Source organism: Peromyscus eremicus, chromosome 1, assembly GCF_949786415.1.
Source record: "Peromyscus eremicus chromosome 1, PerEre_H2_v1, whole genome shotgun sequence".
In the NCBI taxonomy this organism is placed as follows: Eukaryota; Metazoa; Chordata; class Mammalia; order Rodentia; family Cricetidae; genus Peromyscus; species Peromyscus eremicus.
The window spans coordinates 47,750,371-47,772,422 of record NC_081416.1 but is presented as its reverse complement, the minus strand read 5'-3'; the positions used below and the strand labels follow the sequence as shown (position 1 = coordinate 47,772,422).

At 38.7% G+C, this 22,052-nt stretch overlaps 2 pseudogenes; one reads left to right on the top strand and one right to left on the bottom strand.

The window, feature by feature from the left end:
- Window positions 1-403: 403 nt before the first annotated feature.
- LOC131905040 (farnesyl pyrophosphate synthase-like) lies at window positions 404-13,697 on the bottom strand (annotated as a pseudogene).
- Window positions 13,698-19,182: 5,485 nt separating this feature from the next.
- LOC131903232 (U6atac minor spliceosomal RNA) lies at window positions 19,183-19,260 on the top strand (annotated as a pseudogene).
- The last annotated feature ends 2,792 nt before the right edge of the window (window positions 19,261-22,052 follow it).

Here is a 22,052-nt window from a genome sequence, read left to right as displayed (position 1 = left end):
CAGTTCCCTTTTCCAGTACAAATTCTGACTCAGATGTCATCCAGTGACTGCAGAAAACTTTAGGCATAATATAAAGCCTAGGAGGAATTTCCTCCAGTTCAAAACAACTTCACAAAGGCCATGTAAGAGCAGAAGAAGAATTCAGATAAGGGAGTCAAAGATATTTTGCTCAAACTCTGCTTGTAATATACTATCTCTAGTAGCTGTCTTAACAATATATAAAGAGCAGTGTTGAAAATAAAAATTATTCATTCTTGAAGTAAGCCCAGAGTCTTATGTCTCTCTCTACCATCACCCTCCTTCCCAGGTTCCTGTGATGCCCACAGCCAATGGTGGTACTGGCCATGGCTTACAACCACTTCTTAACAACTCTCTAAAAATAATGCCTCCAACAAGCTGGTGTTAAGTAGATTGGATTTATAGAGACTGTGGTATAAAAAGGTCTATGAGAATATAAATAATACCTGGAACAGGTAGGAAACCAGATATATACAGTTAAGGTCCACAGAAGGAACTGGAAGATATTCATCTCACAAATGAAATGTTTTAACATTCTATCTCAAATAAATGTTGCAGGATTTAGAATGAGTTTTCTTTATTTTTATTTCATGTGCATTGGTGTTTTTCCTGCATGTATGTCTGTGTGAGTTTGCCTGATTCCTTGAAATGGGAGTTACAGTTGGAGCTGCCATGTGGGTGATGGAATTGAACCCAGGTCCCCTGGAAGAGCAGAAAGTGATCTTAACTGCTAAGCCATCTCTCCAACCCCTAGAATGTGTTTTCTTATGGAAATAAGATCATTAATAGTGGTAATGTTTTGAGTGGTAATATTTGTCTTACCCACATTATAACTAATGTATTTTGCAATGCTCATCACATGGAGAATGGTATAAAGAAATAGGGCATGGGGATAGTTTGGATTGATTCTACTTGTTGAGAGAACTTATTGTAGGGTAATTCAAAGCTTATTTAAGTATACATATTGAACTTACATAATTCATTTTGTTACAATGAAAATTCAATTTAACTATTTAAGGGAAAAGAAACCCAAGAAGAGTTAATGGAGCCCCCTTGTTTCTCCTGCCTCGAGCATCACATGAAAGAAAGGAAGATTGTCCATTTCAGTCCCTCTTATCAGTAGCAAAAAATCACTAAATAAAACTTACAGAGGTCTGAGTTTAACTTAAAACAGACTTTAAATTGTCATTTCTATCTAAAACTTGATCTAAGCTACAATCAATATATTTTCCAAAGAATTGGTCTTGTCCAGAATTTTAAAACTGCTAGCACATTTTTCTTTTCTTTTCTTTCTTTCTTTCTTTTTTTTTTTTTTTGTTGTTGTACAATAATTTATTGAGACCCCTCCCTTCAAGCCTTTGCAATCTCAAGGTCACTTTCTCTGCTTGTAGATCTTTTCTGCTAGTTCCAAGAAGATGGCTGGGGGCAGCGGCACAGAGTACTGTTCTATGAGGCTCCTCAGGCGGTTGTAACTGTCTTCCTCACACTTGAAGAACACAGCGGGCAGATCCAGGGCTTCATACAATGGTTTCACCTGCGCCACCTTCTCTGGGTCCTTCTGCCCATAATTCTCCTCCAAGATCTGGCGCTGTTGCAGAGAGGCTCGTTGCAGACCCTGAACCACCAGCCAGCTGCATTTCTTGTCCTGGATGTCGGTGCCGATCTTTCCAGTCATGCTGGGGTAACCATGGAGATCAAGATAGTCATCCTGGATCTGAAAGTACTCGCTCATCTCCACCAGGATCTTCATGGCATTGGCATGCTCCTTCTCCTAGTCAATGCCTAACATGTACATGGCAGCTGCGACAGGCAGGTAGAAAGAACCGAACGTTGTCTTTTACTTGACAACAGATTTGTACCTCTTTTCAGTGTATCTACCAAGATCCACATGGCCCTGGGGGACTGTGATGAGGTCGAGAGTCCGCCCAGTCTCCGTCTGATAGGAACTCTGCAGAAAGAGCTCCAGCAGGTTCAGGTAGTAGGGCTGCTCCCTGTAGTAGAACTTCAGCAGGTGGTAAGATGCAGGCTTCTAGAAGCAGAGGATCGTTGATGGCATCCAAGCCTATGCTTGCCTTCTGATAGCAGCAGATCTGTCCACGGCGAGTGAGGGAAGAATCCATGAAGTCATCTGACACAAAGAAAAAAGCCTGGAGCAGTTCTACACACAGTCAGGGCCGGCTGAAGACTGTCAGCGTCCTGTTTCCTCGGATCCACCAGCTCCTGGAATGCTTGGAACACAGTCGAACCCCGATTGTACTTGCCTCCCACAGCATTGTACTCTAGGACCTTCTTGAGCTGGGTAATGACATCGCCTGTCTCTGGGTGGCCTAGTTCATCCTCAGTCAGCACCTTGACGATCTGGGAGAAGTGCTGGATGAAATCCTGCCTTTCTTGATTATGAGCATCCAGTTTCTGGTTCCCATATATTGTGAGAGAAGAGCAAAATGCTCTGTTCCTTAATGTGAGTTCTCCTGGGGTGATAGCACATTTTTCAATGATGATCTCCTTTGCTTTTTTACTAAGCTGGGCTCATTTTGCAGGACCATTAAAAAGCAAGAACATGCGGAGGGGGGTCATTTAATCTCATCTCCAGGTATTTCTGACAATCAACTTTTGAAATTTTTAAAAATTATATGATATTATACAAAAAAAGATCCTAAAGACTCACCTAGGAAGCTTCTATAGCTATTAAACATCCTTCAAAATTTTGAAGGATACAAAATCATAAAAATCAGTAGTCTTCCTATATACAAATGAGAAGAATATTGAGAAAGAAATGAGGGAAACAGTACCTTTAGCAATAGACTAAAAATATATATCATGGGATATATCTAACTGAGCAAGTGAAAGGCTTATTTGATAAGAAACTTTAAGACATTGAAGAAAGACAGAAATTGAATAAGACAGCAGAAGATGAAAATATCTCCTATGATCCTGGATTTGTAGGATTAATATTGTGAAAATAGGCATCCTTCCAAAAGCAGTCTGCAGGTTCAACACAATCCCCATCAAAATTCCAACACAATTCCTCACAGAAATTCATATGGAAACACACATACATGCGCGCACACACACACACACACACACACACACACACACACACAAACACACACACACACAAACCAAAATAGCTAAAACAATTATGCATAATAAAAGAACTACTGGAGGATTCACCATCTTAGATTCCAAATTGTTTATAGAGCTACAGTAATAAAGACAGAATGGGATTGTCATAAAATATTAATCAGAAATATTAATCAATGAAATAGATTGAAGACCAAGACATAATTCCAAACACCTATGGACATCTGATTTTTTTAAAAGCCAGAAATACACATTAGAAAAAGGGCAGTGTCTGAACAAATGGTGCTAATCACACTAGATAGCTGTGTGTTAAAGAATGAAAATAGACCCATTTGTCATTGAGCACAAAACTCAACTTCAAAGGGATCAAGGACCTCAACGGAAGTCTGGATACACTGAATCTGATAGAAGAGAAAGTAGGGAATATTCTTGAACTCATCAGCAGGAGAGGACTATCTGAATAGGACTTTGAAATAACAATACAACAAGAATAATAACTAATAATAATCCATGAGACCTCATGAAGCTAAACACTTTAGTCCAGCAAAGGTACACACCATCATTCAAGCAGAGAAGCAGCCTACAGAAGAGGGAAAAAACTTTACCAATTACATATAAGATAGATGGTTAGTATCTGGAATTTATAAAGAGTTTTTTAAAAACCTGAATATCAAAAAAAAAACAATTTAATTGAAATATGAGGTACAGAACTAAGGAGAGAATTATCAAAAGATGAAATATAAGTGGCTGAAAAACCTTTTTAAAAAATGTTCAACATCCTTAGCCATCAGGAAACTGCAAATTAAACTCCTTTGAGATTTCATCTTACTCAGTCAGAATGACCAAGATTAATAAAACAAAGTACAGCACATGCTGGAGATGATGTGGGGAAAGGGAAGAAAAGGGAATAGTTATCCATTGTCGGTAGGAGTGAAAACTGGTTAAAAAAAAAAAACTACTACGGAAATCATTATGAAGAGTTCTCAAAGGAAAAAAGAAGCTGAGAATAGATCTACCACGAGATCCAGCTATTCCACTCAAGCATATATGCAAAAGACTCTATGTCCTACTAGTCCATCAACTGATGAATGAATGAATAGTGAAGATGTGGTACACTGACACAATGGACTACTATTCAGTTCTTAAAAATGAAATTTTAAGGTAAATAGATGAAGTTAGAAACAATTACTCTGACTGAGGTAACCTAGATTTCAAAAGACAAATACTTCATGTCTTCTCTTACATGGGGATGTTAACTTTTAAGATTCAGATATGTGCATTTCAATCCAAACAATTGCAGAGGTTGGGTGGCTAATGAGGGACCATGGGTGAGAGTGAGATCCTCAAAGGAAAAGGAAATAGAGTATAGAGATATAAAGAAATAAAGGGGAAACTAGAATGAGATGGATTAAATAAGTAGAGGGGTGGTAGAGGATAGAATATGCAGAGGGACAACAAAAACTAAAGGCTTTTTGAAAAGCCACAAGGAAACTTACCAATATAGAAGCTTTCTAAAATATATACATGTATGAAAATAATAAAAATGAAGTCACTACATGATGGATATTACTCCATCAACCAGAAGTGTTATTCCACCAAATAAAAGCTCCAGTGCCAGGATACATTGAGTCATTGGCCAATGATCCTATAGATCTCTTTCTATCAGGTGTCCCAACACAAACATCCCAGGGGCTATTGGTTACTCTCCACAATCTGATGGTAAGTCCTTATTGCTGAACAAACTACTTTTTATGTCATCAAGCATAGGGAAATTGAGCTGGTGCCCAACTAGAAGCTTTTACCTATAAACAGAGGCTTTTCTATCCTGCCCGGTCCCACAGCCACTTTTAAAATAATCACTCAGAGGCTTAATATTAATTACAAACTATTTGGCCTGTGGCTCAGGTTTATTACTAACTAGCTCTTACAACTTAAATGAACCCATTTCTATTAATCTGTGTTTTACCACCTGTCTCATGGCTTTACTTGTGTTCTAATACATCTTGCTCCTCTGGTGGTTGGCTGGAGTCTGCCAGACTCCACCTTTTTTCTCCTGTATCTCTGCTTGGATTTCGTGCCTGGCTATATCCTGCCTTGCCATAAACCAAAGCATCTTTATTTATCAACCAATGAAAGCAACACATATTCAAAGAGTACAGAAAAACATCTCACAGCATTCCCCCTTTTCTGTCTACTTAAAAAGGAAGTTTTTAACTTTAACATAGTAAAATTACATATAACAAAACAGTTAGCAAGCAAGAATTATAGTTACAATATCTAGTCTATTTGTATTTGGCAAAATTAAAGAAAATACTCATCATCTATTCTATTTTTGTGAGTCTAAAGTTTCATGTCTAATTTATCTTTTATCATAACTAAGTAAAATTATAATTATAACTATGTAGTCTTCAACTCCATCAAAGACTCCAGAAGGATATAATATTACCTGAGAAAACAGGAAGTGCATTGCAAGTAACTTCCAAAACTCTAGAGATGACAAAGACATCTAGCTGTCTGGACAGTCATTCAAAGTCCTTCTGCAACACTGGGGCATCTGTCTTTAGCCTAGAGTTTCTAGCAGAATTTTTAGTAAAGCAGGAAATTTGAAGGACTATCCTGCCTATTTTGGAGAAATTCATCAATCACTTTCCTCTGTCCTGCAGAATGTCTGGAAGTTTCCTCTGTAAAGCAGGAATTAGAAGGACTATCCCACCTTGTTTTGGCAAAGTTGAATGGTTATTTTCCTATGGGTCCTGCATGTCCAGTTTATACAACATACTGTCAAGCAGTGCAGGCAAAAGCAGTTTCTTGCCCAAATGGCTAGCCTTGCCACATTGAAAGCAAACTCCATTATGAATTTCTTCAATGCCCACTATCTCTGAAGTGAATTGGTGCTGCCAGGAGCAGATGTGTCTCATTATCATAAAAAGCCCTATGTTAACAAAATATTTTAAATGCCATATTCTATAGGTCTTTGAAGTATTTTTAAGATCATTTATCTAAAATATATCTCTATACAATCCTGAAAACATATATAACATCTCTACAATTTGTTATAGATGACTAACTACTAATCTATGTTTTTGATTATCCTAAATAGTCTATAATAATAGCTTTTAAAATTTAGAACTTCAATCTTATATTTTAAGTGAACTTCATAGGTACAATACCTTAAACAAGTGTAGAAACATATATACATATGTTGTAACAAAAGTAACCTTAAATTTGTATCAATATACAAAAAATCCTTTAAACAAGAATAGAAACATATATACAGTATAACAAAATTAACTTTAAATTTGTATCACTATACCAAAATCCAGGCTAATTCAAAATATCTGAGATTGATAGGTGTCTTTTTATCCTATAGTCTTATATTCCCCTAAATTATTACAAATATCCATAACCCACCAAATAATCAAAGACCATCCACACCCACCAACTCTTGGGAATGTGGGTGTAGTTTTCTCCATACTGCTTCTTGCTGTCTGTGGGTGAAGGCATCCCCAAGAGTCCCTGAGAAAATTTTGAGATAATGACCAAGTCCTGGGAAGACCAGCAATAACCTTTGTTGATAGCTATCACCTGTCAAGATTCAGGAGGTCTCTCTTGCTCAAACCTGATCCATATTATTCCTGAAGGAATCCGTAACCTCTCATCTTCTGTGGGAACAAAACTAAAAAGCATTTTTGATTTCCACTTGACAAATATATTTTTTGGCTTCTTTTTTAAAGTTAAGGCATTCCTAAAATATCTAGATCGGTTTAATTTAGCAGTCCATTTCTCAATCTTATGTCTTTTAGCAGCTGTCTTTTGCTTCTCAGCAATCAAAAAAAAATAACACAAAATCAACACAATAACATATAGGATCCAGACTCCCTGTGTATTCCATCTCTATGTGGCTATTCTTTTTTATTATTTTATTTCTCTCTTTAAAGACTTTATTATATTATTTTGGAAACTATTCTTTTCTATAGCTGTGATACCATTTTTCCACTCTCTCCCAAGCCTATGTACATTTTTAAACACATTGTAACCCATTTAGAGGGTTTCTGAAGGATATAGTTACCTTTCCTAGAATTTGACAATTAACCTAAAATTTTTCTTTCAGGATAAAGATAACTTCGCCCATACCCAGCAGGAAGCAATTTTAAGAATACGACGCCCACATTCCCAAAGAGGTGGTGTGGGGCGGGTGGTTTTTTGGTCTTTTTAATGGGTTTTGGGTCTGGGATAATTTTCATTGTTTAGGGGAGTTGGTTACAAGTTGTTGTCAAGGGTTAGGAAAAAGGCTAAGCAAAGGAGATTAGATTTAAGGTTCTTGTTTTTTTTAAAAAAAAAGAGAGAAGCCGGGCGGTGGTGGCGCACGCCTTTAATCCCAGCACTCGGGAGGCAGAGCCAGGCGGATCTCTGTGAGTTCGAGGCCAGCCTGGTCTCCAAAGAAAGTTCCAGGAAAGGCGCAAAGCTACACAGAGAAACCCTGTCTCAAAAAAACCAAAAAAAAAAAAAAAAGAGAGAGAAAGAAAAGAAAAGAAGAAAAAGACAATTACTAGTTTTAAATACTTTACATTGGATTGGATTGTTTTATATTGTATACAAATTATATATATATATATATATATATATATATATATATATATTGAAATTGATATTGTTAGAAAATGCTATATGTATATTTCTAATTGTACTTATACCGTTCATTTAACAATGCAATTTTCTGATCCTTGAATGTTACTATTACCAACTATTAGGATATAAAGAAATGAAAGTTAGTAGTTAGACATTACAATAGAACTTGTAGTCATTTTAGATATGTTTTCAAAATTGAGCAGATATATTTTAGACAGGTCATCTTCAAACCCTTCAGAGATCTACAGAATATGGCACTTAAAATGTTTTAATAACTTAGAAAATTTTTCTTTTTTGTTATGACTATGAGATATGTCAGCTCCTGGCAGTACCAATCTACTTCAGAGAAAATATGGGCATTGAAGAAACCGCATATGGAGTTAACTTTCATTGTGGCAAAAGTTAGCCACTGGACAACAAAGTATCCTCAAATCAACTGCTGACAAAATGGACAGACAGGACATGAAACAAAGGACTACTGATTCTTGCCAAAACAAGTGTGGTTATGGCTTTATCAAAAGGCATCTTCTGAGGCCAGGACAATATGGCACCATCCCTGAAATGGCCTTCGCAATTCGGAAAAGGTACAGTGCCCTTTTCTTCGAAAGCAGCTGAACAGGCAGTGGGCCGATGGCTTCTGATGTGCTATGGAACAGCAGCTGAAACAGTTATTCTTGAAGAGTAACTAAGCTCACACCTCTCAATAGTAGACTAGCATTTGATAGAGGGATGTGGAGAAGAACGGGATGCTGAGATGAAGCCATATATACACAGCCAAGAAGAATGGACAGCTGAATTAAAAAAACATCAACAATTTCCAGAATTTAAAATCCTGAATTTGATACTAGTGGAATTCAGGTGTTTCTGGTACATGGTCTGCTCTCACCCAATGTGAGGTCAAACTATTGACCTTGTGTACATCCTACTTCACAAATGAGTCTGTCAGATATGCTAAGCCTATAGGCTGAAGATGATGCCCCAGCACTGCGGAGAAACCTCAGTTGACTGTCCAGACAGCTGGCTGTTTCTGTCAACTCACAAATTTTTTGGAAGTTGCTTGCATGCACTTTCTGTTTTTATTTTTGTTAGCTAATATTATTTCCTTCTTGGGTCTCTGAGGGAGTTGAAGATTAGTTAGTTATAGTTGAAGGTTAGTTAGTTATAGTTGAAGATTAATTAGGATAGAAAGTGAATTAGATACATTTTAGATTTACCAAAATAGGATAATGGAATTATTTTCTCTGAATTTGTCAAATAAAAATGAACTAGACATTGTTTAGTCATTTATTACTTGTATATATTGTATATAGTTATTGTACTTTTGTATATAGTTTTTCTTTTGTTAGTTATAACCTTTTTCTTTTTTTTCCTTTTTATTAAAATAGAAAAAGGGAAATGTGGTGGTATTTTACTTGTACTGAAATGTGATTTTAATTGTATGTTAATAAATAAAGTTGCCTGGTGGTCAGAGCTATTAGAGCCATAGCAAGTGCGTGGCGGTGGTGGCGCATGCCTTTAAGGACCTGGAGGGCGGTACATACAGGCAGTGACAAGGCAGTCACGTGTTTAGGTTTACAACCAATGAGAAGGCAGAACAGCTAGACTATATAAAGACATACATACAGGAAGTAGGTCCCTTTCAGAGAGCTCTCTTGACTGAAGAGGATCACTGAAGCAGGAAGGGTGAGGCTCTTAGCTCTGACCTCTTGGCTTTCTTCTCTGAATCGGCTCTGTGTATCTTATTTAATAAGACGGTTGGATACATCTACAGGTTTCTTTTTGTCTGGACCTCTTATACTGTATGTAGTGGGTAGCCATTCCAGCTTTGATCTGGAAGTTCCAACCCCCACTGAGACTTCGGCAACTGTCACGCCTACAAGACGGGGCCAAGGGAGGCACCTGGAGACCTGAGATCTGGATGGGCAGCGCACTGACTCGGTCCGGGACCTTGGACGGTGAAGGTGGGCCAAGCAGAGCTCCAGAGAACACCGCTGGACTGCGAGACACCTTCCCCAGACCCCACAACCTACCTATCCCTTAACTTGTAAGTTACGCAATTAAATAAATCTCCTTTTAACTACGTGGAGTGGCCATAATAATTTCACCAATAACTGTATATCTGTTTTGTTTTGTTTTGTTTTGTTTTGCTTTGTTTTTTTTTTTTTTTTGTTTTGTTTTGTTTTATCGCTAGAGTCTTTAAACTGCTAAGTGGGCATAGGACCAAAGTGGCAGCTTTGGCTGCTGGCTCCATCCCTCTTGGCTTTCCAACATGGTGGGGGTACCAATGAGAGTCATGCTTACCTCCCTCCCCAACTCTGGGGTCCATGCTGCCACCAAGTAGCATGCAGCTGTGTTCTTAGGCCTGCAGCTGTGCTCTTAAGCCCATAGGCAGCAGCTGGGAGAAACCTCTTTGTATCAAGCCCTGAGAGACTGTGAGAGTCCACCATGTTCAGCTGAAGCCCACCATGGCCAGGGGATGTGGTTCTGTACTACAGCCTACAATGAGAGACATGAACTATGAAACTGTGCTGGGGTCATTTCTGTATGTCTAGAAGCCCTTTTTAAAGCTTTCTCAGGCTTTACGTAGATGTATGTGTACTGTGTTGGCGCCAAATGTAAACGGAGGCTTTTCTGTCCCACCAGCACTCCCAACTACCTAGCAGCCACTTCCCAAATAATTGACCTGGAGGTTTAATATTACTTATAAATGTTTGGCTGATGGCTCAGGCTTATTACTAACTAGCACTTACAACTTAAATTAACCCATTTCTATTAATCTATGTTTTGCCACATGTCTTGTGGCTTTAACTGTGTTCTAATACATCTTGCTCCTCTGGTGGCTGTCTGCAGTCTGCCAGACTCCACCCTTCTTCTCCTGAATCTCTGCTTGGATTTCATGCCTGGCTATATCCCGCCTTGCCATAAACTAAAGCATCTTTATTTATCAACCAATGAGAGCAACACATATTCAAAGAGTACAGAAAGATGTCCCACAGCATTCACCCCTATTGACTAGCAGTCACGGTGCTAGAAGGTACTTTGCATGCTACTGGAGGAGAAAAGTAACTATCAGTTTCACCCAACTATAAACCCTGTTCTGCACAACATAGACCTGCCGGCAACACATACTAGTACAGTAGTGGCACAAATGTTATGGAAGTAACCAATCACTTTTTAAAAATTGGATTTAAGGCCCACTCCATGAAATACAACCCATACCTGACACTACTAAAGTGTCCAAGAACCTGAGACTAGATAGGTCATGGATCCTATGGGAAAAGCTTCTACTATTATTGTCCTAAAGGCAATAAAATGACTCCTAATGTCATATTGTTATACCTATAGGTCAGAGCATCACTCAGCTTTCATCAGAGGTTCTTCTTACAGGAGACAGTAATTAAAATAAATAGAATGTCTTTATTATACCCCTCAAGGCTCAAGGATCTATGCAGAAAAAGAAACAGAAAGATGGTAAGAGCCAAAGGTGGTGGATGACTCCAAGAAAATCATATTTTCCAGACATAAGAGGACTGATGTGAACCCACAAAGACTGTCACAAGCACACACAAGACCTGTGCAGATTCAAACCAGATAAAAATCCCAGCACTGAGAAAGGAAATTGGACAAAATGTCCCACCCCTAACCAAAACACTATTTGCAATTGATACCTGCTGGAGAAAGGGAAATCAGTGCTCTCCAATGGAGCATCATTAGATATTAACCACACTACAGGGAAGACCCATGCACAGGAACAGTTGACCCACACAAAAGGCCTCTGAGTGTTTTATTTGTTTGGTGGCATTTTTGTCTTATTTGTTTATTTTGATTTTAACTTTTTGTTTCTTTTGTTGTTGTTGTTGTTGTTTAGAGAGAGGAAAAAGCATGAAGTTGAGGAGGAAGGGAGGTGTGAAGGATACAGGAAGAGTTGTGAGAGGAGAAAGAATATAAGCAAAATATATTGTCTGAAATTTTTTAAATAAAAATGTAGTTAAATTTTCCAAAATAAAAAAATATAGATATACAAAGATTGAAATGTTATACAAACAAAAGTTATAGTTGGTTTTGCAAATTCCTTGAATGTGATCTTTGAGTATTAGAAAATCATTCACAGATCAAATTACTCTTCTCAACCTACCTCATAAAAGTCATTATTTCATTATAAAATGTTTCTTATCTGAATTAGAATACCAACTTTTGTCTTTGTTATCAACTCACGTAATTAAGACACAATTCATTAAGAGTATTTTATTACCTATATTCACAATACCATTTAGAAGTTACAACCCATAACCCCCACCACTTAATTGGTACAGGCACGCCCTTGAACAGAATGCCCTATGGTCTATTATGTTAACTTAAGGGATTAAAAAAAAAGAAACACTGACATGATTGCACATTTATTATGTTTATAAATATAAAATAATGTGTGTACTTTTATTATAAATATATAAGCTTTTATCATAAGTATATGTGTGTTCTTTATTATAAACATGATTAGTATAATGTATATTACAAATACATACTTATAAATGTGTCTTAAATATGTATGAAATGCATTTTAAAAGCAGTGCTTATCACTATCTCCTTGAGATGTTAATGCTGTGACTTTTTAAGTTTGCAGAATAAGGACAGAGTCAGTAAAAATGCAAAACTGTTCTCTGCTGCTCATTTGTTCTGCTCTGACTCACTGGGCTCTTTGCATCCCCTTTTCCACTGCCCTTCTCTTTTTTTCTCTCCATGTCCTTCATGAGGGCATGGGCCATGAACACAGTTTCATTTCTTCCACCTGTTCGATTGTCTGGTCTTATAGCACTGGGGTTGATTGAACACAAACTGCCTCCAGTTTGAAGTCTCCACTTACTGTCTAACTTTAGCAAATTTTTCAACCTCCTGTTGTCATAGTTTCCTCACCTATAAAATAAAGTAAATAATACAACTTCTTGTAGCTGGTATTTTTTACTCTTTTGGTTCTTTGGGGACCTGCCACCCAGCTCCCAAGTAAATACACATGGAGACTTATTATTACTTATAAATGCCCAGCCTTAGCTTGCCTTATTTCTAGCCAGCTTTTTTTAAATTATCCCACCTACCTTTTGCCTCTGGGCTTTTATCATTATCCTATATGCTTTTCTTTACTTCTTACTCCTGGCTTGCTATGTAGTTGGGTGGCTGGCCCCTGGAGTCCTACTCCTTCTATGGCTCTTCTTTTCCTCCCAGATTTCTCCTCCTGTTTATTCTCTCTGCCTGCCAACCCTGCCTATCCTTTCTCCTGCCTTGCTATTGGCTGTTCAGCTTTTTATTAGACCATCAGGTGATTTAGACCAGCAAAGTTAACATAGCTTCACAGAGTTAAACAAATGCAACATAAAAGAATGCAACACATCTTTGCATCATTAAACAAATGTTCCACAGCATAAACAAATGTAACACATCTTTAAAATAATATTCTACAACAACTTCTCATGGCTGTTGTGAGGTAGAGGCATTTTTCTATTTAGGTGCCAAATGGTGGAGACTATGTCAATTATCTCTGATGATACCTGCAAGTTGTTTTACCATATCAATTCCAATTCATTACAGATTTCTAACTCACTGAAAGTTATGAGGAAAATTATTCAGTTGACAATACTATTCATGCAATAGTATATCACAGATCCAGAAATCTTTGTGTAGATACAGTTTTGCAAATAATACATATCCTGTTTACCACTAAGTGACATAACAGTCTCGTTTCTCTGGCAATGAAAACCAATTTTAGGAAGTCAAGTACTTTTCAAAATATTCCTGAGAAGCAAAGGAAATTAGAATTCAGAAATTGAAGTTATTAGTCTTCTTCTTTAAGACAGTTTCACTATGCAGCACAGGCGGGCCTCAAACTCGGGATCTTTCTGCCTCAGTTGCCCTCCTAACTGCTTGCACCACACCCAGTTTACCTTCGACTTTGGATCTGAGATCAAAACTTTCATGTTGGCAAGTTCACATTTTGGTCTTTAACTCCTTCCCCCAAACCAACTCAGGGTTGTACTCTCAATGAAAACTCTTCAGCCATGCTTTGTGAAAAACAAAGATCAAACCAACCTTGCTTACCTTGGGTAAACATAATGAAGCCTGTCTGTGCTTCAAGCTTGGTTTCCAGATCTACTGCAACTTGAATAGAGGAACTGGTCTGCTGGGAATCTTCCAGGTTCCTTTGAAATGGATGGAGAGCTATTTCTGATTGTGATGTATTCCACATTTCCAGTGTTCTGAAAATATCTGGTATAAGGCTCTTAATCCAAATCCTGACTCTCAAATAATATTGCATTTGCTTCTTCTTGATTCTTAAGCTATTTCATTTTCTTAACTGAATTTTCTCGGGTGAGATGACAAGTTTTAAATCATTTTTTCTCACATCTGAGGTCAGAACAAATGGAGCAACCATCTCCATGTCAGTGGGATCTGTGGAGCAACCGCAGCTGGATTTCTGGGATCCTTAAAGTGACCACAGCTGGATTGCTTCCCCATTTTGGATTCAGAAGAAGGACCTGGGTCTGTCACTAATTTGGCACTTCCCTGAAAAACTTCTGCTGGCAAAGGATTAGATGTTATTTTGTTTTGTTCCACAGACTTTTATTGTCTTTTAAACATAGCCGACTTCCTCTCCATGAGCTACACTGCCTCTAGAACAATCCATCCACTGGAACACCCAGCCTGCTTCTCAGAGAGAGCATCCAGGCCTGGCAGCTCCATCAGGATAATAACTTACAGCTGAGACTGCTGCATTCCCAACCCCTCTAATGTGACTGAGCACACAAGTATAAATATGCCAGACAAGGGAAAATGTTCAATTATTTTATTGCATTATTCTACAATGTACATCATGTCTCCCTGGGCACTGAAAATAGCCCAAGTAAGCCGCAAATAAGATACATCCTGTGATCATCAAAACAAGAACAAAATACAAAGTATGCCCGTGGTTTGCGGCTGAATAAGCTGGAGTAGAAGATTATTGTCTCTCTCATCTTGAGCCTGCTTCTTTTATGTTATATAAATTAATTACACGTAGAAATACTTCCACAATGAGATACGGTGCTGACTTCCTGGGAACAAAGCTCACAGGAAATACCTAGATTTATTTGGGGAGACATTGATGTATAATTACTCCACCTTTTATTTAGTTACAACTCAGAAATATAGCAACAAAATCTTGTACATTGTAACTCTCACTACCAATCTTGTTTTCTCTTGTTTGAGAAGAAAGGAAAGAAATGGTGGAGGGGGATGGAGAGATCGTGGAGTTGTTGAGAACACTGGCTGCTCTTCCAGAGCCCACATGGCATCTGCAACTCCAGTTCTGGGAGATCCAACACCCTTTTCTCACATCATCCCACACCAGATACACTTGTGATGCGCAGAAGTATATGCAGGCAAACCACCCCTCCACATACAGTAAAAATAAATAAAACTTTGAAAAGCAAAAAGAAGGAAATAAGTCATGAGGCTAGTAATGATGTTAAGATCAAAGAAAAGGTAACATCTGGGGAACTGGGCTTGTTAATCAGTTTATTTCCCTGGAGATTATATTTTTAAGCATTTATTAAGTACTATTGGCTTACTCTATACTATTTATAATACTAAAAAGAGTGGAGCTTCTGCTGTATGAATAGATTTTCTAAAATGTTGGGTTGTAGCATGAATTCTAATTGGTCTTAATAATAAAAACCCAGAGCCAGATATCAGGGTAAATGCTGAAAAATCAGAGAAACAAAGGAGCAAGCCACAGCCACCTCTTACCTCGCTAACTCCTCAGCCTGAAAGGGGGTGAGCTCTTAGCACTTCCTCTCTCCGCCCAGCCATATCACTTCCTGTTTCTTCCACTCAAGTGCTGGGATTAAGGGTGTGTGCCACCACTGCCTGACCTTAGTGTGTAGCTCCACACTCTGATCTCCAGGCAAGCTTTATTTGTGAGAGCACAAACAAAATGTCACCACATTGGTTCTTTGAAATATTGGCTTGAATCACACACGAGGTGAACCTTGAGGACAATATACTGTACTCTATGGTACCGCAGTTGTTCCTTCCACATTGTTCAAGAGAAACAGCCTAAAAACTGAATGACAAGAAGTCCAAATGCTTATCAACATCGCCTTAATTACTGTAAAGAGGAAAGAATTTAATAAGAACAATTAGAAGCCTTGACGGACAAGTGCAATAAGAAGCTGTTGAATGAACTCATAGACTAAAAGGAAGCAGATACCAGCCATGGGAAAACACAATGACGGACAGAGAAGCATGAGTTCCTGTGAAGACTGCTGAGGGCAACCAGCCTTAACTTACCACAAACTAAAATTATATGAGAAGGGAGCCTCAACTGAAGGATTATCCTGATTGCTTTAATTAACGTGAGAAGACCCTCTCCAAGAGGAGAACCATTTTGTATAGGAGCAGGTAAAAGGGTCATGGCAGAAGAAGGGTTATTCACCTTTTGTTCATTTGGCCTTCCCTTTCTTGGCTGAGTGAATTTATCTGGTTGCTGCTATTGCTGATTCCCCTCACTGCAATCAGAACCAGTATTTCCAGGCTTCCATCCTTGACTGAGAACCAGAGGCTTGACAGAAATCTTCCAGATTTTCAGCACCAGCCTGGAACGACTTAGACTACAAGCCTTGTAGATTGAGCAACCACAGGGTTGTTGGCCTCAGTAAGAGACAGCTAGAGTAGGACTGCTTCCACTGCTGGAGCACCCAACTACAAACACTGCTAAAGCACCCAGCCACTTGCACCCAGCAACTGCTAGAGCACCCAACCACAAACACTGCTAAAGCACCCAGCCACATGCACCCAGCAACTGCTGGAGCACCCAACCACAAACACTGCTAAAGCACCCAGAAACTGCTGGAGAACTCAGCCACAAACACCCAGCAACTGCTGGAGCATCCAGCCATAAATAATGAGCAACCTCCAGATCCTCGTCCTCTCGGTGGGAAACAATTGTTGTTACTATTTTAATATGAGCTGATTTAATAATTATTTTAATGCATACATTCATCCTATTGGTTTTGTTCCTCTAGAGAGCTCCGACCAATAGGATGAATTATGAATTAAAATAATTGTCACTCTGTCTGATTAATATAACAGAAAATTGAAAAGAAGTATAAGCAGAAGAGGAGCAGGAGGAAGAGGAATTGAGGGAGATTTTTGAAGGGAGCACACTTTAATGGGCCTTGGTGAAGAGGATAATTCTGTCAGGAAGCCAAGAAGCCAAGCATTAAGTTTTCAGAAATGGGGAAATCTAGTGTGCAACAAAACAAAGAATTGGGGGGAAATATAGTTGTAAATTGAGAACAGCAAACATAATTCTTAGTCTTATAGATGTGACTCTATCCTAGCAAAGGACTTTTGGAAATTGGAGGAAAGTTCCGAATTAACTTACAAGCCTATGGGGCTTTCCATTATGCTCTATATAATGGGGCACTACTGAATAGTTCTGAGTAGGAATTAGACTTTGCCAGCTTTTAGTTCAGGGTAAGCCTGAAAACAGTGTGGAGTATAAATTAATAACAAAAGTAACCAAAACAGTAGGAAACAAGAGGACAATATTCCTACTGTCCAGGAAAACACAAAGATTTTTACTTAGTACATTAAGTGTTGCTACGACGAAACACCCTAGGTTGCATAATGTAGAGATGATAGATAGATAGATAGATAGATAGATAGATAGATAGATAGATAGATAGATAGATGGATAGATAAAAAAGATTGGGCTGGAGAGATGACTTGGCTGTTAAAGGCTAGATTCACAACCAAAAATAAAAGAAAAAGGGTTTATTAGTTCACCATTTGGAGGTTCAAAGTCCAAGACCCATTGGCCTCAAATGTTTGTCCTTTGGTAAGGGCTTCAAGCCAGGTGGCATCCTAGTGGGAGAACATGCAAGAGGGACCACATAATGAAATAGGATGCCCTAGATAATTCAATTGTGAGCTGTACTTTTATAGTCTCCTCTGGTGAGAACCCCTAATTCACTACATAAATGTCAATCACTTCAGAGGACCACATCCCTAGTAACCTAATTACCTTGCCCTAGGCTACATCTCTTTAAGGTTCCATTGCTTCTCAATATCATGACATCAAGAACTAAGTTTCCAGCACAGGGACCTCTGGAGAGCACACACACACACACACACACACACACACACACACACACTCAAACCACATCCAAACACTAGCAAGACAATTCAGACAGCAATAGCAAAAGTGGCAATGCATAGGAGTCTCCTAAAAATTCTAGCTTCTGAATGGCTTTAAAAACATGGAAACTGGAGAAATGAGATGGCACAGTAAACAAAATACATGAGAGGAAAGGTTAGAAGGAAATTTGATTATGCAAAAACCTGTCCCTAGGACATGCATCCTTCACGCCATCCCAGATCTTTGCCTGCATCTGGTTAGCAGCCCTATCTCAGTGGGTGAAAATCCATCCATTCACCAGAGCTTGTTGCTGTCCCTAGTTTCAGTCCTGAGCAGCGTGAATCTTGAAAACCAGGACAGTGGGTTGCTGAGTGGACTTTGGCACTGGTCCTGAGACTAATGACTGACCAAGTGGAAGACTATTAACTTGAAATGATAAGAGAATGTGCTCTTGGAGAAGAGTACAAAGAAACAGGCCAGGAGAACCCTGCTTTTGACTCTTATCTTTGTTAAAGCTCATTTCCATTGCTTGTAAGCTCTGATCTCCTCTTATCTCAAACAGCAGTTTATTTTAATTTATTTTTTGAGATGGGGTCTCACAATGGAGCCTTGGTTGGCCAGGAACTCACTATGTAGACCAGGCTAGTGTCAAACTCATAGAGTCACCTGCTAGGATTAATAGTGTACATCATTATACTTGGTATCAGGATGCATTTACACAAGATGTTTTTAAGTGTTCTGTAAATTTTAAATAAAATGCACTTGTAGGTAGCTATTTTAAAATTATTTCTTTTTTAGATAAAAATATAGTTAATCATTTCTCCCTTGTCTTTCCTTTCTTCAAGCCCTCCCTTACACTCCTCCCTGCTCTCTTGAAAATTCATGGCCTCTTTACATTAATTGTTGTTCCATACATATATTTAAGTAGCTATTTTTAATGTTAATGAGAGTATGGGGGACGTTTCTAAAAATCGTTGTACAGAAGAAGCATTAGATGTTTTCATTTCTTCTCAGAGGGCAAGGAAGAGGAGAAGCTTTGAGTTCAGCACAGAAATAACTTAAGTATTATGGGAAGGCTTAGAAAATAAACTGTTCTTCTGGCTCTGGGTAGTGCCCCATTGTGGACATGAAAAGCACCCAGTCTCTTGTCATCCTAGATAGAAGCATCTAAGGAAGACTGGGCTAAGCATGTCTTAGATCCCATTTTCCACAGTTCAAAAAAAGTTTCTCTGAGTAATACTGGATGCCACACAGATTTCAAATTAACTAAAAAGAAATGTCTAGTGTTGTATGAAAGGAGAGACGCTTAATACTCCCCTTGACAAGGATGAAAGAGGCCTAACACACATATGGAGGTCTGTACAGACAGACAGGAAGTGATAGAGCTGGGAGGAAAAAGGAAGTGATATAGCTGGGCAGAGAGAGGAAGTAAGATGGCAGGGCACAGAAAGGTATATAAGGCATGAGTATACAGGAAGTAGCTCTCTTGTTCTGAGGATTACCTATCAGTAAAATCTTGTTACTGGCTTGTTCTATTCCTCTGATCTTCCAGCTTTCACCCCAATACCTGGCTCCAGGTTTTTTATTAATAAGATCATTTAGCAATTCGTGTTACATACCTCTCTTGCTAGGATGGGTTGGTGATCAAGGGTGATGATTAATTCCTTGCATCCATTTCTGTCTTCTGCTTCCTGTTATGATTTAATAAAAAAAACTGTTGATGAGTGGGTTTGCACCCAGGGAATTTAAAGTAGAGTTGGGGCTGGAGAGATGGTTCAGCCATTAAAGGCTAGGCTCACAACCAAAAATATAAAGTAGAGCTGACTGACTATTTAAGTTTATATATAAAAGTTCAGATTTGTGATTCTTTTAAGTTTTTTTATAAGATTACCTTTTGAGATAAATAATAAAGTGATTGATCCTTTCTTTGAAACCACAAAATGCAGCCTGCCAGCAAAAGAACTGGCTGAGAAAAACACTTTGCTTGCTTTTATATTGTTAATCTATAACAAGTTGCTTGGGTATGAATGCATGTGGGTTCTTAGGACAACTTATTTTTGACTTGTAATACGTAAAATGTTTAATCATGTAAGGGATATGGAAAACATGCTGTTTTTTACTTGTATTCATTGTAATCATTCACTTAAAAAATAGAATGTAACCACACTGTAATTTTTATATTTCTTGAAATATTTTGCTGGAGTAGATAAGCTGTAAGGGAAAAAATAAGACACAAGAGAAAGAAAACATCAGAAAAGGTTCTCTGACCCGCTGAAGGCTTGCCATTCAACAGCACCCTGGATGAGATTCTGACATCTTGGAGATGTGTGTGTGTGTGTGTGTGTGTGTGTGTGTGTGTGTGTGTGTGTATGTGTGTGTGTGTGTGTGTGTGTGTTTTCCCCTTTTTCACTGGCCCCAGAGGGTTAAGTTTTGCTCCCCCTGCTGGCCCAGAGAATTAAGATGGAAAAATCAAGTTGAGTGATCAGTTTGCCAACTCCATGGTTCCTTCTCAATACCTGAACTGCTGAAGTCTGGTCCTCGTGGAAGCAATAAGTACTCTCCCCATCCATTCACCCACCCCATAACCCTCATGTTTCCATTCCCACTCCCCTACCTCCAGCCCCACCCCACCTCCCATCCACTGAAGAGATCTCTTCTATTTCCGAATGAAATCCATACATTTCCCCTTGGGCCCGCCTTGTTACCTAGCATCTCTGGATCTGTGGATTGTAGTATGGTTATCCTTTACTTTACAGCTAATGTCTGGTTATAAGTGAATACATACCATGTCTGTCTTTCTGGGTCTGGGTTACCTCATTCAGGATGATTTTTTTCTAGTTCCATCCACTTGCTTGAAAATTTCCCGATGTCATTGTTTTTGATAGCTGAGTAATACTCCATTGTGTAAATGTACCACATTTTTTAAAATCTATTCTTCAGTTAAGGGGCATCTAGGTTGTTTCCAGGTTCAAGCTATTACAAATAAAGCTACTATGAACATAGTTGAGCAAGTGTGTTTGTGATATGATTGAGCATCTTTTGAGTGGTATAGCTGGGTTTTGGGACAGATTGATTCCCAATTTTCTAAGAAACTGCCATACTGATTTCCAAAGTTGCTGTACAAGTATGTACTCCTGCCAGCAATGGAGGAGTGTTCCCCTTGCTCCACATCCTCTCCTGTCATTTGTGTTTTTGATCTTAGCTATTCTGACAGGTGTAAGATGGTATCTCAGAGTCATTTTGATTTGCATTTCCCTGATGGCTAGGGATGTTGAATGTTTCTTTAAGTGTATTCTCAGCCATTTAAGATTATTCTGTTGAGAATTCTCTGTTTAGAACTATAGCCCATTTTTAATTAGATTATTTGATCTTTTGATGTCTAGTTTCTGGAGTTCTTTATATATTTTGGAGATCAGCCCTCTGTCAGATGTGGGCCATGTTGTCCTATTGACAGTGTCCTTTGCATTACAGAAACTTCTCAGTTTCATGAGGTTCTATTTATTAAGTGTTGATCTTAGTGTCCGTGATACTGGTGTTTTATTCAGGAAGTTGTTTCCTCCACAAGAGTGATCCTACCCCTGACACTGACTGGAGTGCCAGGACCCAGAGGGTGGATGGCCCAAAGAACTAGGATAGAATCAAACATGATTGGGGGAAAAAAATCTCAATGTAATGATGCCCAACGATATTCTGCTATAATCATATATTGGTGACTATCTCACCTATCATCAGAGAGCCTTCATCCAGTAACTGATAGAAACAGATGCAGAGACCCACAGACAAGCATTGGGCTAAGCTTGGAGAATCCTGATGAAGAGAAGGAGGAAGGCCTGTATAAGCCAGGCAAGTCAAGTACACCACAAGGGAACCCACAGAAACAACTAACATGAGCTCATAGGAACTCACAGAGACAGAACCAACAACCACAGAGTTTGCATGGGACTAGCCTAGGCTCTCTAAATAAGTTGTGTAGCTTGGTCCACTTGTGGGACCTTAATGCATTTTCTGGCTTTTGGGAACCTATTCTTCATACTAGGTTGCCTTGCCCAGGCTTAATACAAGGGGAGGAGCTTAGTCCTACCTCAACTTGAAATGGCATGCTTTGTTGATTCCTATCAGAGGCCTGCCCCTTTCTGAACAGAAACAGAGGAGG